Source organism: Pongo pygmaeus, chromosome 4, assembly GCF_028885625.2.
Source record: "Pongo pygmaeus isolate AG05252 chromosome 4, NHGRI_mPonPyg2-v2.0_pri, whole genome shotgun sequence".
Classification (NCBI taxonomy): Eukaryota; Metazoa; Chordata; class Mammalia; order Primates; family Hominidae; genus Pongo; species Pongo pygmaeus.
This window is the reverse complement of record NC_072377.2, coordinates 83,513,778-83,529,369: the sequence shown is the minus strand read 5'-3', so window position 1 is coordinate 83,529,369 and position 15,592 is coordinate 83,513,778. Positions and strand designations below refer to the sequence as shown.

The 15,592-nt window shown below is 46.0% G+C and overlaps 1 pseudogene; it reads left to right on the top strand.

The window, feature by feature from the left end:
• Window positions 1-3,114: 3,114 nt before the first annotated feature.
• On the top strand, window positions 3,115-3,231 carry LOC129037704 (small nucleolar RNA SNORA70; annotated as a pseudogene).
• Window positions 3,232-15,592: the final 12,361 nt, after the last annotated feature.

Here is a 15,592-nt window from a genome sequence, read left to right as displayed (position 1 = left end):
CACCTGAGGGAAGCAAAGCTGAGAGATTCAGAGTAGATGTCATTTGAGCCCCTACATTCAGTCTCAACTGAAGCCAGGACTATTTTCTGGACATTTCAGTGCTATGAGGCACTCAATTACCTTTTTTGCTTCAACCAGGTTGTCAATTTCCTGTCTCTTATAACCAAAGAAGTCCTGATGGATATCGACAGATACAGACTTTGTCTATCATTTATCTTTGGGATGCTGACCTGTCTGGCAATTGAATGACTACAGATACTTAAGAAAGGTCATAAAACCACTGACAGTTTAGGATCCCATAAGGGACCCTGGATAAGTCAGCTTTAGATGGCCTTTCAGATTCTGAGAATCTGTTCTGGACTCATCTGTGAATGCTGCTTCTCCTCTTTCTAAAACATCTTGTTCCCTTTGCAAAGCTCCCTTCCCTTTGGGAGCATCTCACATTCTGCCCCGAGCTCCTGACGCCACCTGAGCTCCTGATGCCACCTCCTGTCTCCCCCATTAGGTCATGACCATTTTCAGTAAATGTGATGGTAAGTTTTGCTTCTTAGCTCGATTAGTGTTATGAAAAGGAAGGGAGGGAGGAAAGAAGAGAAAGGAAAAAAGCAGAAGGAAAAGGAAGGCAAGAAATTTACTTTTTATGGTATTTTAAGCGCTTAATTGTGATGCTTCATCCAGTCTCAATCAAATTCTTGATTCATAATTCCTCCCTGTTGTGTTTGCTTCCTTTAAAATTCAAAATGCTCATCATTTTTTAAAAATAAAGTCTATGGACGATAGTGTTATTTAGCAAAGACAGCTTGTATTGGAAGGTTTCATTCTAAACTCCAGTTCCACCCTCTCTTGACTTGTTCTTCTTACTTACCTCTCTATTTTCTGGTGATTTTGTTAATTTCCTTAATAAACCTTCTTTATCAATGAAGTGGTCAGACCCACAGATACTTGAATCATAATAGTATATCTAGATAATTGCAGAGGATCCTTCCAGCAGTTTTTAAACAAGGGACACTATTGTCTTGTCTTACTTCCCTAAGGAAAATCAGATAATGAGATAATCCTCCCCAGCAAGTCACAGAAGGAAATACTCTGCCTATGAGGAGGCTTCTCTGTTTTCTTTACCTGAGACTCGCCAAAAACAAAAATTAAATATATATGTATATATATGTATATATTTGTGTATATATATGTATATATGTGTGTGTGTATATATATATACACACACCCTAAACACCTTCCACCTTTCATTCCCTGGAAGGTTTTTCTGTCTAGACATTTCTTCAGCAGTTACAATGGTGCTGAGTGTAATTGTGGCAGGGCCAGCTGGCCCAGACATCCTTAAAGGGGCCTCTGCATTGCAATGTATTTAAAATAGTCGTCACTGCCTCAAGTGGATGAGATTTCTGAGAGAATAATGCTGTTTGCTAATGCATCCAAACATTTGTATTTAAATGCTTATTGAGAACCCAAGGTGTACAGCACTCCATTAAACCCTGCAGGAGAAGATGCCAAACACGGGGCCCCATCCTTGCTCTCCAGGAGTTTATCATCTAATTAGAGAGACAGGACACAATGCACACACAAACTGTCCTTTCGGTTGAGGACCTGAAATCCGAGCGTCTCAACCCTGGCCAATTAACGTCAGCTAAAGAGATTTAGAAACAATATTGGATGTCTGAGCCTCACCCCAGACAATTACATGAGAAATGTCTGGATAGATCCCATGCGTTAGTTTTTTAACTGCTCTGCCCCATGCAATTCTAAGCTGCAATCAGATGTGAGAAATGTTGGCCTAAATCCCACCTTTCCTTAAAGATAGGGATCAGTTTGCTCTCCCTGATTTCCCCAATCAGAAGGAATATTACTGATTGATTTTCAAAGGTCCCAGTGCTTCCATCAAAGAAACACACGGGAAACCTCAGACCAAGCCCTCGTCCCCAGACATCTCAAGGGGGAGGAGAACACAGCGGGAAAGTCAGTATCCTGCAGCCCTAGCCCACACCTGGAAGGTTTCCTTACTTGGTGTTGATTAAAGGCAAGTTTCCATCAGCCAGGCTCTGGTGATGCCAGAGAATTTAAAAGGCCACAGTCAACCCAAATACAGTTCAACTCTGAGATCAGCCATAATTCTTGGCAGCCCCTTGGCTTACTGCAAAGTACCTATGTTCGTAAACTTGGGGTCCAGTGGTTATCTGACCCCAAAGGACACAGATGTTTCACTTCATAAGACTGGAATCTTCTGGAAGCAACAGAGGTTGGCTTAGATTTTCTCCTCTTAGGCCTCCAAATTTGGACCATATTCCTGTCCAATGCAGGTGCAGCATCCCGGCTAATGAGGCAAATTGGACCCTGCGTCCCAGAACAGACATTCTTAGGCACTGACGATGGCTGCCTGGCTGGGAGATGCAGCTTAGTCTTGATTAAAGTTGTCTTTTATTTCCCTTTGTCTGAGTGAGCCCATCCAGTCAGCACTAATCCATTTGTCCAAAGGATTCTAACTTAATCGCCAGCACTTGCGGCCAAAGCCTCTGATGCTCTGACCCATCTCTGTAATTGACCTGACCAATATATCTGCCTCCACTCACTAATGGCTCAGGCCAGGCTCCAAGCTGTACCTCAGAATGTGATTAATCAAGAACATCAGAGGAGGGGAGATGCAGACTGGAAACTTTTTATATGCTAGGGGGAAAGAAGCCAGAGTTTGAGCAAAGGAGACGTCAGCTTCCAAATAAGGTTCCTAAGTGCGCATGCCGATGCATTGCTCAGTAGTCGCCGGGTTTTCAGGCTCCAGAAGCTTACTCAGGACTTATTGCTGCACAGGTAACAGAAGCTTTCTTACCAATAGAAAAGTCCGGTCCTCAGGCCCACATGGATACCCAGTTTCAGAGCAGTGCAGACCTTCCAGAAAGGACTTTGGCACCAGAAGTTCTTCTCCCTGGGTCTCAAGCTGTGTTTTCTGGGAAGCAGTGACACCTGGTATTCTAATCCCTCAACTGCCTCCCAGGCCCTGGGTCTGGGTGAGATCAGACCACACAACTCCCTTCTGCTCTCAGCGCTTCTGCCCCGTATCTCCAAGGGTTATCATTTTAAATGCCGCCTCAAGAACTCCTCTAGTCTCTGCTGCTGATTAAGCCCACTCTTCTTTCTACGTGCAGCCTCTGCACGCAGCAGCCCCTCAGAGGTGTAGCAGCCTGCTGCTGGTATGAGTTACCCTGAGGGACCCTGGAGACGGATCTTTCCAATGGATGTTCCTATCTCTGACCCCAAGCTGTCCCCACCTTCGGCTCCAGACAGGCATGTGGGGGGGTCTTTGGAGAGCCCCAGGGCACAGTGGCCAGGGTTCACCTTAGCCACATTGCCGTGTCCATCAGCACCACACTGCAGAACAAGGAGCATGTGATCGAGGCCCACATGGGGGTCAACTTCAAGTTCCCTGACTGCCAGGCAATCCACATCTCCAAGAAGTGGGGCTTTACCAGGTTTAATGCAGATGAATTTGAAGACATGGCTGAGAAACATCTCATCCCGATGGCTGTGGGGTTAAGTTCGTCCCCAGTTGCAGCCCCTGGACAAGTGGCGGGCCCTGCTATGGTAAGGGCTCCTATTGCACCGCCCCCTCCTTACTCATGTCCACTGAGAAATCCCACTCCTCGTTAAAAAAAAAAAAAAAAAACAAAGAGACAGAGAGAGAGAGAGCTCTTCTAGTCGATTTTGCCTTCTGGTGCCATTTGGGTTTTTAGTTTTGTTTCGGAGACAGGGCCCCACTCTGTCACCCAGGCTGGAGTGTAGTGCTGCCATTTCAGTTCATTGCAACCTCCATCTCCAGGGTTCAAGCGATTCTTCTGCCTCAGCCTCCCAAGTAGCTGGATTACAGGTCTGCGCCACCATGCTCAGCTAATTTTTGAAATTTTTGTAGAGACGGGGTTTCACCATGTTGCCTAAGCTGGTCTCAAACTCCTGGCCTCAAGTGATCCACCAGCCTCCGCCTCCCAAAGTGCCAGATTACAGGCGTGAGAGCCACAGCACCCGACCATGGTGCCATTTTGAACGAGCTTGGGAGGGGTTTGAAAATGCCTTTCTTGAACCTGTCCTTGCAGAGGGTGTTGCCACTGACATCGCAGCAATAGGAGGTGGGAGCTGCTTTTCTGAGAGAGGCAGGGAATTTTGCTCATAAAGTCACCAGCAACACTAGCTGCATTCTAATCACTCATTCCACCACGTTCACTTAGTTTCTATAATACTACAGGTTAGTTTTCACTTCAGTAGGTGCTGATCTGTTTGCCCTAAAGGATGCAAAGCTGAGTAAGAAGTATCCCACTGCAGGGAGCTTCTGCTCTAAGGAGCGTGGGGAGGGCAATGATGCTGAGGATTCCTGGGCTTGGGTATCAATGGCAAGTGAGGTGATATTGACATCAAGACCTCATCTCAAATGAAACCTCATTGCTTCTTTTAGATCAGTCATGAAAGGAGCAATTCCTCATCCCAATGCAGTCTCAGAATGAGGAAAGTGATTTTGTTTTTAATCATTCTTATCCCAGGTTGTCTCAGAGGGCAACCCCTCAATCATCCACTTCCTGCCAACTTCCTCTGGTCTTGTGTCTCATCACCTTTGTGGTGACTGATGTGGGTTTCCTTGTGTGTCTCCTCGTGTGTCCTATTCACAGCCACAGCATTTTCCTTCTTTAAGAGGAAGAGTCATGGCTGTAATCCCAGCACCTTGGGAGGCCGAGGTGGGCGGATCACGAGGTCAGGAGATCAAGACCATCCTGGCTAACAGGTGAAACCCCATCTCTACTAAAAATACAAAAAACAAAATTAGCTACTCGGGAAGCTGAGGCAGGAGAATGGTGTGAACCTGGGAGGAGGAGCTTGCAGTGAGCTGAGATTGCGCCCCTGCACTCCAGCCTGGGCGACAGAGCGAGACTCCGTCTCAAAAAAAAAAAAAGAAAGAAAAAGAGGAAGAGAAGCTTAGGAGTTCTACCTAAGAGTGTGCTCCCTCAGGTGAGTATTCCTCCCATACCGCTGCTGTGTAAGGCAGAGTAAGGCAAAACCCAAACAAATTGGCAGATTTAGCACCTTTTCCCAGCCCTCAAAATGTTTTATTTAGAAGAAAGATTAATTAAATACAAAAAGGCAGAAGATGTTCTTACACTAAACTTTCCAGGGAAGTCCCTCAATTCTCTCCTTTATCTTCACCCATGGAAAGTCAGTCAAAGAGAGACCATCTTCAACCACTGCGTGCCCAGAGTTCTGTCCTCGTGAGTCCCTGCATCTTTTGTCCTCAATCTGTATACCAGGGGAAAGTTTTGTTTGGCCACCCTCAATCTCACGTCCGAATTTTCCCATTTCAGTGCTTCTTCCTTTCCTCAGTCAGCCTTTTTGGACAAATCTCTTAAAGAAGGTACTTAACCTTGACTGCATACTAGACGCACCCCAGGAGCATTAAGTACTGATGCCTGGGTCCCACTCCCAGGATTCTGACTCCATTGTTCGGGGTGGGCTTGGGAATTGCATGTTTAAAGCTTCCCTGGCGATTCTGATGGGCAGGGAGGCTGAGCACCCATTAGAGGGCTGTGACTGGTTTCCTCCTGCAGGCTTTCCCTTACTCTTCATATTCTATGCTCTCCATAGTCATTATTGTACCTTATTATAAAGAAAGAACTAAAGCCAGGGCAATAGGCTCATTCTAGAAGTTAAAACATTATAGCATCACAAGAATTGATCTCCCTGGTTTCAGGCCAGTACTATGGGACCTCTGGCTCCTGGCTCAAATTTTATCCTCAGTGTCACCAGGTCACAGAAGTACTGCCCGTATTTCTGCATAGAGTTGTAAAAACATGACCACACTTTTGTATCCTAAAAAAGCCACACTATGGGGCTGTTACTCCCTGTGAGCCTTGGGCCTGTATGGCACTACAGTGTGTCTTTTTCTGCTCCTTTGTCTCTACTTACCTCTGCCCCTCAGTTTTTCTACCTAAAAAAACCCAAAAAAACAAAAAAACACCTTGACTGTATTATAAAATAGAATGAAAATACTTGAATTTTTTTACATTTATTTATACAATTTTTTTTTGTTTGAGACAGAATCTTGCTCTGTTGCCCAGGCTGGAGTGCAGTGGCACCATCTCAGCTCATTGCAACCTCCACTTTCTGGGTTCAAGTAATTCTCTCTGCCTCAGCCTACCGAGTAGCTGGGATTACAGGTGCCTGCCATTATACCCAGTTAATTTTTTTGTATTTTTAATAGAGATAGGGTTTGGCCATGTTGGCCAGGCTGGTCTCGAACTCCTGATCTCAGGTGATCCACCTGCCTCAGCCTCCCAAAATGCTGGGATTACAGGTATGAGCCACCGCACCAGCCTCATCTATTTATACAACTTTTGATCCTCATTCTTTTAAAGATACATTTCTTTCTGAAAGAAAAATAAATGAATTGTTACTTAACCTGCCTCCAGTTTGTAAAGGCAGGATGAGGTGGAGAGAGCACTGTACTAGGAGTAACCAAAAGACCCGAGCCTGTCTCAATCACTCACTGTCATGTACCCTGAGGTGCAAGTCACTGATGCCCTCCCTCCCTTCTCTCAATTGTAAATTGGAGAAGAATGTCTTCATGACTCATATTCACAGCTCATATCCACAGGTTAATATGAGAATCAAATAAGACAGTATTTGTGAATATTTTTTGAGAAAAAAATGTAAGCTAGGATTCCTTTTAATTGGTCACATTGTGAATTTGAATCTTTCTACAAAGAAATTGTCCATGCTCATTCTTTAAGCTATCATTTTGATTTCTTTGGAAACCTCGCTTGCAGTCATGTGATCAGAGCTGTTGCTGGTCTACAGACGGCTTTTCTTTTTCTAGGAAGGATGTTCTGTGGTCTGTCTGCTGCTTTCTGGAAGTTTCATTTCAGAAGGAAGCCCTGGTGAGGTTCCATCTCGACATCTGCAAGTCATATCCACAGGGAAAATGTGACTCACTTGAGTGACTGTCTTAAGTTTTCATGGATATTATTCAGGGAGTAGGTGTTGTCTTTGGGCCAAATCATGAAATGGCCCAAAGACAACACCTACTCTCTGATTTCACCACTTGAAATCATCATGACATCAGCCCTGTCACAGAAACTGACTATGCACCCACAGGAAGCAGAAAGAAGGGTGGGCGATGGGGCACAAGGTTACTCCAAGAAAGGCCACTGTCCTAGCCCTTCTGAAGTTTAGCGATAATGTAGTCAAAGAATGCAGCAGAGCGCCTGGCGTATGATAGGAAGGCAATAGAGGGTAGCCAACCCGCTACAGTGCTTTTATGAATAACCCTATACAAAATACAACAGCTGAGATGACTCAACCCCTTGCAGAATGAGAAGAGACACAAATGAACCATAGTTTCAGCTGCATGGATGGTAAGTGCATGACATACTTGCTCTCCACCTCCTTTCTTGGCTGTATCTGACACCACTAAAATTGATCATTGCATAGTTTGCTGATGACCCTGCATGTGACTCCAGAATCCTTCTTGACCCAGCTTGAACAAATTGATACCAGTCAAGCTAAAATGCCAATTGTTCTAAAACTGTTGAACATTCTGGTATAAAGATTTCGGTAACCTAATCAATGCATGCATGGCACTTGGTCAGGCACTCAAACCACATCATTATAGTTGACATTTTCCTCTTCTTAGTCTTCATCATCAATATCATCATTATACATGTCATCACAGTGCAAATTTAAGCTATTTTTATTGGAAGGCCTTTAGTTTTTATTTAGGACTCCACCAGGGTTGTAGAGGGCTTTCATTCCATACTTTCATATTTTAGCCTCAGTGACTAAACCTATTTCCTAATGATTTCAGCATAATCTTTTCTTTTATTGTCCTTCCAATCATAAAAGAACATGTTTCAAAAAAAGAAAAAATGCTATGTACATTGCCCCTTTTGGTATAGGGTTTTCTCTCCTTTATAACAATAGAGTGATCCTACAAATCCAGTTCAGAATCATAATGAATTATTGAATCCATAAGAATAGACTACTGACATTGATGTAGACTCTAGGGGAAAACATCTGGCAGGCAGAAGTTCTACAATACATTGCAAAGGATCTTAGCCAAAAAGAAAAGTTAAAGGGAAGTACCTGCAAGGAGGGCAACAGTCCATACTGAAGGTGGAACATATGCAATAGCAAAAACAGTCCATGATCTTTTGATTTCTCCTGGGCCTCTTTGTGCAGTAGCTTGGAAAGGAGCCTTTACCCAGGTCCAAGGTGCCTCCTCTTCTTGGTTTGGTGATCTCAGTTCTGGGAAGCTGGGCTGCTCCAGAGAGTCTGCTGAAAGTGTGCAGATGAGAAGAATAGCCTCTGAAAGGGCTTTCTGGCCCTCAAGAAACAGGATACTCGGCCCTACCTCCTGCAGTGCCAAGCTCTTCTAAGGCAGCTTAATGGGCCCTAGATAGTGCAACCATCAGAGCTGGTGGGCCAGAAACATGACAACCTGCCCTCCTGAAGAAGATTCACGGGACTCTCCTTGACAGGCTGAGGAAGACATCCCACCCTTGACTCATACCAAGGCTTCTCTAGTGAACCAGTCAGAAACAACTATGTTGTTAAGGCCTGTGTAGAAGACAGATATAAGACAAAGTGAAACTTCAACGAATAGGATAAAAATTCTAAACTTGAATATAATAATAATAAAAGATAAAAATCCTAAATTTGATTATAAGTCATCACTTCTAGTTACCCCCAGAATTGAGTGCTAGAGATAAATAATGGACACAGTCAATCAGAAAAACCCAAGAGGCCTCGATCCATTAGTAAACATAGGCTGCCATTTTGAAATGAGTGAACTCACCATGGACCACTCATCCACTTCCCACCAACAGCCAAGCTGACATGGAATCGAACCATCCAGGGTGCCAACCACATGTGTGGGCAGTATGCGTACACATGGTAGGCAGCTCGGTCCAACACAAACCTGAAGGAACATGACAAGACTCAAACTCAGATGCACCTTTTAGCTCCCAGTCTCAGCAACTGCCGTGGCCAGCAATGATTCCCAGGGCAGGGAGTCTCTAAAGCCAGAAAAATCAGAGAGGCCAGACATTATCTCCATTTCAAGAGTTGCATGTGATCAACCAAGAAGCAGGTTGTGAGCAGACTCCCACCTACTATTGAAGGTCCTTACCCCAGCTATCTGAGAAATGGCCATAAAGGGGGGACTTAAATGCTCTACGCTTGCTCCCCAGAGCTGCCTACGTTGGGGTGTGGAACTCGGACTCTGACATCCTAGACCAAGAGGCAATGGTGACTCCCAGCCCTGGCTTCAACAGGCTCTGTGTTATAGATGTGTTGGAAATCAAGGCAGAGGTGCAAGAAGAAAGGAACTGAAATGATCTTGTGACTGGGCCAAGATCCTTACTTGTGTTTATGTTTTGGATGTGGGAGGACACATAGAGTAGAGAAGGGAGGGACAAAGCTGATGAGACAGGGTGGAAATGCAGTTGACATTTCTTCACTCCCCAGAAAGGGGAGTTTGGCGCTGTAGCTAGCTTTCCTTCCCCAAGTAAACAGTCAACACATCCCTACAGCCTGGGTCTGTACTTTCCTGAGTATAACAACCCCATTCCACATATAACACTGTTAGCCCGTGTGAATCTCCTGAGTCCTCAGGAACACGGTGGTACTCCCAGAATGTGAATACTGTTGTAAACTCCCACTCAAATGTTAAGGAAATATTTCCAAATATTAAGGAAATGTTTGTCTCCCTGACCTGATTCCATGCTAATCCGAACAGACTTCCTAATCCTGATGCTCTTTGGTGTCGCTTCCTGCCCGCTGTGCGGTGTCCATTAGACACGGAGGTTGCTGAGGGCAGAAGCTGCACCTTGCTGCTGCTGGGTCCCCAGGGTCTCATTCAAGGCCAGGCCTACACCATGGTTCATTAAATATTTCTATAAAGGAAAAGAGGCATGGAATGACCGACTTGTGCACATTTACCTGAGGCATCTCTGGTTTTAGCATTGAATGTCCTGTGTCCTGGGAAACCCCTCAGACTTGGCAACCCGAGACAATTGGTCACCTTGGCTGGAAGGAGGGAGGGAAGAGTGAAGTACATTAGTCCAAGCCCACCTGGGGCAGAACCTTGCATGCTCTGACTTGCTGGCATAAGGAAGGGGCGGCTGAGCAGCAGGTGAGCTCATGGGGTCCCTAAGGAGATGCAGTGAGCCCATCCCTTCAAAGAAGCAGAGGGACCATGAGCCAGACATTCATCCCATCATCACTGAGTCCTGAAAATAGAATTATTATATTCATTTGGGAAACATCTGTTGTGAACCTACCCTTTGTCCGGTTCTGTGCCATATTCTGAGAGTACGGAAGAAGCAAGAACAGGTCTTCCTTCCAGGAGTGCAGAGGAAGCGGGGCGTGCTGGGGAAGTGTCCCGTGGGCTTCCTCTGTCATGCATGCGAGTAAAGCTCTGCACGCACAGTTGATGGACAAACACATACGGGGCAGTTTGCCTGCTGGGCTGGCACACATGTGGTCTACCTTGGGCATCCTAAAGAACAAAGAGTTACAACCTCCACGACAGGCCTTTGCCATGTATCCCCAGGTCTGTAGAACCCATGGTGGCAGAGAGCTGTTGGTTTGTTTGTTTTTCAGCAACACATAGGCCTTCCCAGTGGGCTGTGGAAAGGATCACCAGGTCCCTGGCTTAAATTAGACCTCACATCATGGCCAGGCGGACATGAGGCTGCCAGGGACTGCTGGGGGCAGGCACCAGGATGAGGCCCAGGGAAGAGGAAGGATGCAAGGTTTCCACTGCACTCAGGGCAGATGGAGCTAATCCCCCAGATATGAGCCCTGCCTGCTTCTTCCATGGCCCTGTGTTTTAAATGGCCCAAGGGCCAGTGGCCAGGCAGCTGTCTCCCAGCCCAGAGACATGGCACAACCAGGGCTGTGCAACTGGACATGAGGCCAGTCCTGATCTCTTTTTGCTTTACTCCTGACTTGCCACTCTCAGCAACAGGTACTGGCCCCACAAGAACTGTTTTGGTGACTTTCTATTAGGGCCCACAGAATAGAGACTCGGCGAATGTCGAGTGGAGTTGACCATTTAACTCTTGTTGTTCTCAGATCTATCCTTAGGTTCAACTTCCACAGATCTGACACTGTGTCCATTTGGCTCTTCATAGCTGCTGATTTTCTCTTTTAAACTCCCACCTTACCCTTACCCACTACAGTACATTTAGGAAATGTATTGTCTTATGGCAAAGAGAAATATCATCTTCCTGAGTTATGAAACAACTCAGAAACATTGTAGAAGGCATTTTGTTTTACAGATCAGAGGGAAACAGATCTGGATTAAGTCTTCTCAGAATTAAGTTGAAATCACCAAGTCTATAAATAATGTCTCTCCCTCTCCTCTGACCTGTTTACAGAATTTGTCCTCCCGTTTTTTTTTCCTCCTTCCCTTCCTTGTTTCTGGCCATGGCCTGTGCATATAACAGCGAAGCAGCACTTGTTTTCTGCCTTCTGAGCGCTCTCAAGTAATTGGGCTTGATTATTATCACAAGGCAAGGACTAGGAGCTCAGCTTCTTAATAAGCAGACTCACAGAGAAAGCCCTCCCTCAACCACCTGCCCCCTGTAGCCCATGTTAACAAATTATTTAAACATAGTATGCTCCTTAGAGAGGGAAATAACTGGGAGGGCCTGAGGGAAGAAAGGAAAAAGTAATCAGGAAGGCTTCATGGAGGAGGTGATATTGAATTGAGATTTTGAAGAGTGAATAGGAGTACACAATGCCATTAAACTTTAACAAAAATTCTCAGTAACCCATGGTTAAAATAAAGCTAAATCCCTAAAATAAAGCTAAATCATAAAAACATGAAAAAGCAAGTTTATATCAGGGATTTAGCTTTTAGGATAAACAGAGGAATTCAGCATATATTTAATCCAGGTTAGGATACTTCCCTCCACAGTGCAATTGATCTTCCTGTCCGGATTTCTGCCCTTTGAGATGCCGTAAGATCTCATAGTCCCCGTCTGTAACAGAGATAAGAAAGTGAAGTCACGTTTTGTGGAAAGCTTTTCTAAATTAAGGGGTTAAGACAAAAGAGATTTTGGCTCCATTCACAGTTAACTAGAAACTTCCATTAACCATAATGCCCCATTCCCCAAGCTGGCTGGCTAATGGAGGTTCTGATGCATCCGTCTTTTTGTTTTGCTTCCTTCCTTTCCTTTGCTCCCAGGCTCTCTGTCAACTCCAGGTTCCTGTCCTCCTGTCTCTGCAGCAGCCTTTTCTTCTCTCCTCTCCCACCCTCTCAGTTGTCAGTGCTTGACTCAGCCGGGGCTGTGTGGGAATCGGCAGGGAGTGCATCAGGGAGTCAAGGCTCAGAAGGAGACTCATTGTTGATTTACCCTCACTTGATGGAGAACCCCCAGCTCCTGCTAGGCTGACCATTCCATGGAAGCTATTTTTGTGGGTGAGCCCCTAATCCTAGACTCTAGAGTATAAAAAGCAATGCACCTGGGGTGGATGGTCAGAGAGATTTCTGTTTCTCAGGGAGGAAGTTGGAGCTTTGACAAGACACAGCTGGTTGAGGGAGGGAGCTGGAAGATTCAGCCCTGGGGTGAGGAAGAAGAGGAGGAAGGCGCCTTTATGAAGCAGGTGGCTTCACTGTTTCTATAAATGAAAATGGCACGTTTTCACTGAACACTGATTATGAAAATGGTCTTTTGTTAGGCAGTTGTGCCAGCCCATAGGACAGCCCTTAGAGGCTCTAGCTGGGGAACTTTCCCTGCAGTTCATAAACATGGTTGGCTGCACCTCGCTGCAGAGCCAAGAGTGTTTGTTATTTCTTTCTGCTCAAGGACTGCACAGGCCAGGAATGAGCGCCTGTGGGGGTAGAAGGACAGAAAGAGGCCAGGGCTTTACCTCAAACACTGCCAGATTTAATTATCCCTGCCATTTGTGTATTTATCTGAGAGTCCTTCATCCTCCTTTTGAAGAGACTGAAAAAGAGACCCAGGCTTCTGTCTAACGAGGTTGGGGAGGACGGTGCTGGAATGAGGCTGGGCTTGCAAAGACACCGATGGGTCTCCTCTCCTTGCAGCAGAGGTGAATGTAATTGGTCTCCCTTCTCTTTAATTAAGAGAAAAATCCCTTCTGAAATGGCGAATGAATAGGGCAGGAGACTGAGGAGCACTTCACCCCTGAGCAAATCACCTGCCTTCCAGCCTCCTTGCTTTTAGGAAGCTGAACCCCATGTCTCATGGCAGGTTAAGCATTCCACTCCACTTGCCAAGGTCCCTGGAAACATGGTGGCCCAAGTGGTGGGGAAATCACAGGGAGAATCCAAACCTCACTGGTCAGGTCCCCACACAAAGCCAGGGGTTCCACTGTGGTTTCCCAAGAAGAGGTAAATAATAACAGCTAGTATTTACTGAGCATATACTATGTGCCAGGCTCGGTGTTATTCATTTAACACTGTGTTTTCTATTAACTAATTTAATTCTAACAATTCCATGATGTAGTTTTTATTTTCAGATGAAGTCACCGAGACTTGCTCACGGAGACACAGCTGGAAAGCAGAAGCTCCAAGATTCAAACCTGGGCCGGGGGAAGCCTGAGGCTCTTACCCACCCTCCCTTCAGTGCTGCCTCCCTTCATGCTGCACTGCTCCCTTCCCAATGTCCCTGCTTCTCCCGCCCTCATTTCAACTGCTCATCCATCTTCCCAGACTTTTCTACAGACGTGCGGCATTGCAGTACTGCTCTTGCTGCAAATGTCAGATTTCCTTGGTCAGATTTGCTTAGTGTGGGACTTTCTGCTGAGATTTATCAGAGATGTTACGACTGCGAGAAATTCAGGCAGAAGTTCTCTGCGATCCATCTGCCATGCAATGACAAGGGATGCTTAAAGGCTGTCTGGTAGAACTGCCTTCTTTAGAAACCTGAGGGCCTGGCGCGGTGGCTCACGCCTGTAATCCCAGCACTTTGGAAGGCCGAGGCAGGCAGATCATGAGGTTAGGAGATCGAGACCATCCTGGCCAACACGGTGACACCCCTTCTCTACCAAAAATACAAAAAAAAAACCCCAAAAAATTAGCCAGGCGTGGCGGTGGGCACCTGTAGTCCCAGCTACTCAGGAGGCTGAGGCAGGAGAATGGCATGAACCCGGGAGGCAGAGCTTGCAGTAAGCCGAGATCACACCACTGCCCTCCAGCCTGGGCGACAGAGTGAGACTCTGTCTCGGGAAAAAAAAAAAAAAAGAAAGAAAGAAAGAAAAAAAAGAAACCTGAGAGCACCAGGAGCCCATAAAAGGAGCCAAGACTACCCCATCGAATCTAAGCCCCTCCGAGAGCGCAGTGTCAAGAGGTACATCATTCAAGACGTCTCCTGCAGGGTGAAGTCCTCTCCAAAATGAGCACTATGTGAATTCATTTCAGCAAAGTGAGGAAAATTGATTTCTCAACATGAAAGATAGCTTTGGCAGTAGCCCTGGGGTGGGGGACAGGGAGAACTAACTAAAACACTAGGTCTTGGATACTTAATCAAATAAATCAACTTGGAGGCTCAACTGGATTCCCCAAGCAAAGAGTGCATGTGAAGCTTATAAAACTTTCCTTCTCCCCCTCAGAGGGACAGTAGCCTGGCAAAAACCCAAATGTTCCAGGAGCAGGACTCACAGGCATCTTGTGGTTCATCCATTCCCCAGGGGGAGCAAAAGGCGAGCATGCTCACTTCCCAGATGGCTGGTTTGGGAAGACAGGCGCTGGCTGCTCCCCAAACCCTTCCCTGATCACCTGGCCTTGGCTTAGGGAGCTGGAATGGAGGCTGCTCCTCTGAGAAATACATTTGCCCTTTGGTTACAAAACATCTCCAAGTGATTGATGAACCAGTCTCAGGGAAGAAAGAAATGTCACCAGCACATGAAATACAGCCACCTTGAGAAAAAAGTATTTCACCCTTTCTGGAGGCCCTAAGCCACAGGGACATTCATTAGAACAGGAGTGAAAGAGGATCAGATTCAGTTGCCGTTGCAGGGATGTGAGGCAGGCTGACAAAGAAGTCATGGTCCCATGTAACAAGATGATAAATTTGCTCACAATAAACTGTGACATTTGTTTTCTCCTTTGGCTAAGTGCCCCTAGTACTGGATCCAGCCCTCAGCCGGGACCATAACTCTTTCTCAGCAGATGGTGTCCACTGGCCTTAGGAATCCGGGTGGAGGCCCTCCAGACTGCAGGTGGAAATGTCGCAGGCCATGTTGACCTTGGGCACACTCTGGCTCGGGACAGAAGCCGGTTCAGAGTTAGCCTCTCTTGGGGAAGCTACCAGCTTTGTAACCACATATTATTTCACCTCTCCAGGCCTTTGACTCTTCTTGTATAAAAGGTAGGGATCAGACTAGGTATGTTTTGTGAACTAAAAAGAAAATCCTAAGTGTCTCACTGACTGAACAAACCCCCTTGTGGCCAAGGGGGCTCTAGAAAAGCCTTAAAACTGAGTTCCTGGCCATGACGAGGCAGGGGGTCAGACATGCCTCATTATTCCCCCTCTCTTTTATGGTTTTAACACAACTGACCAGCGTTCAGGTTAAAATA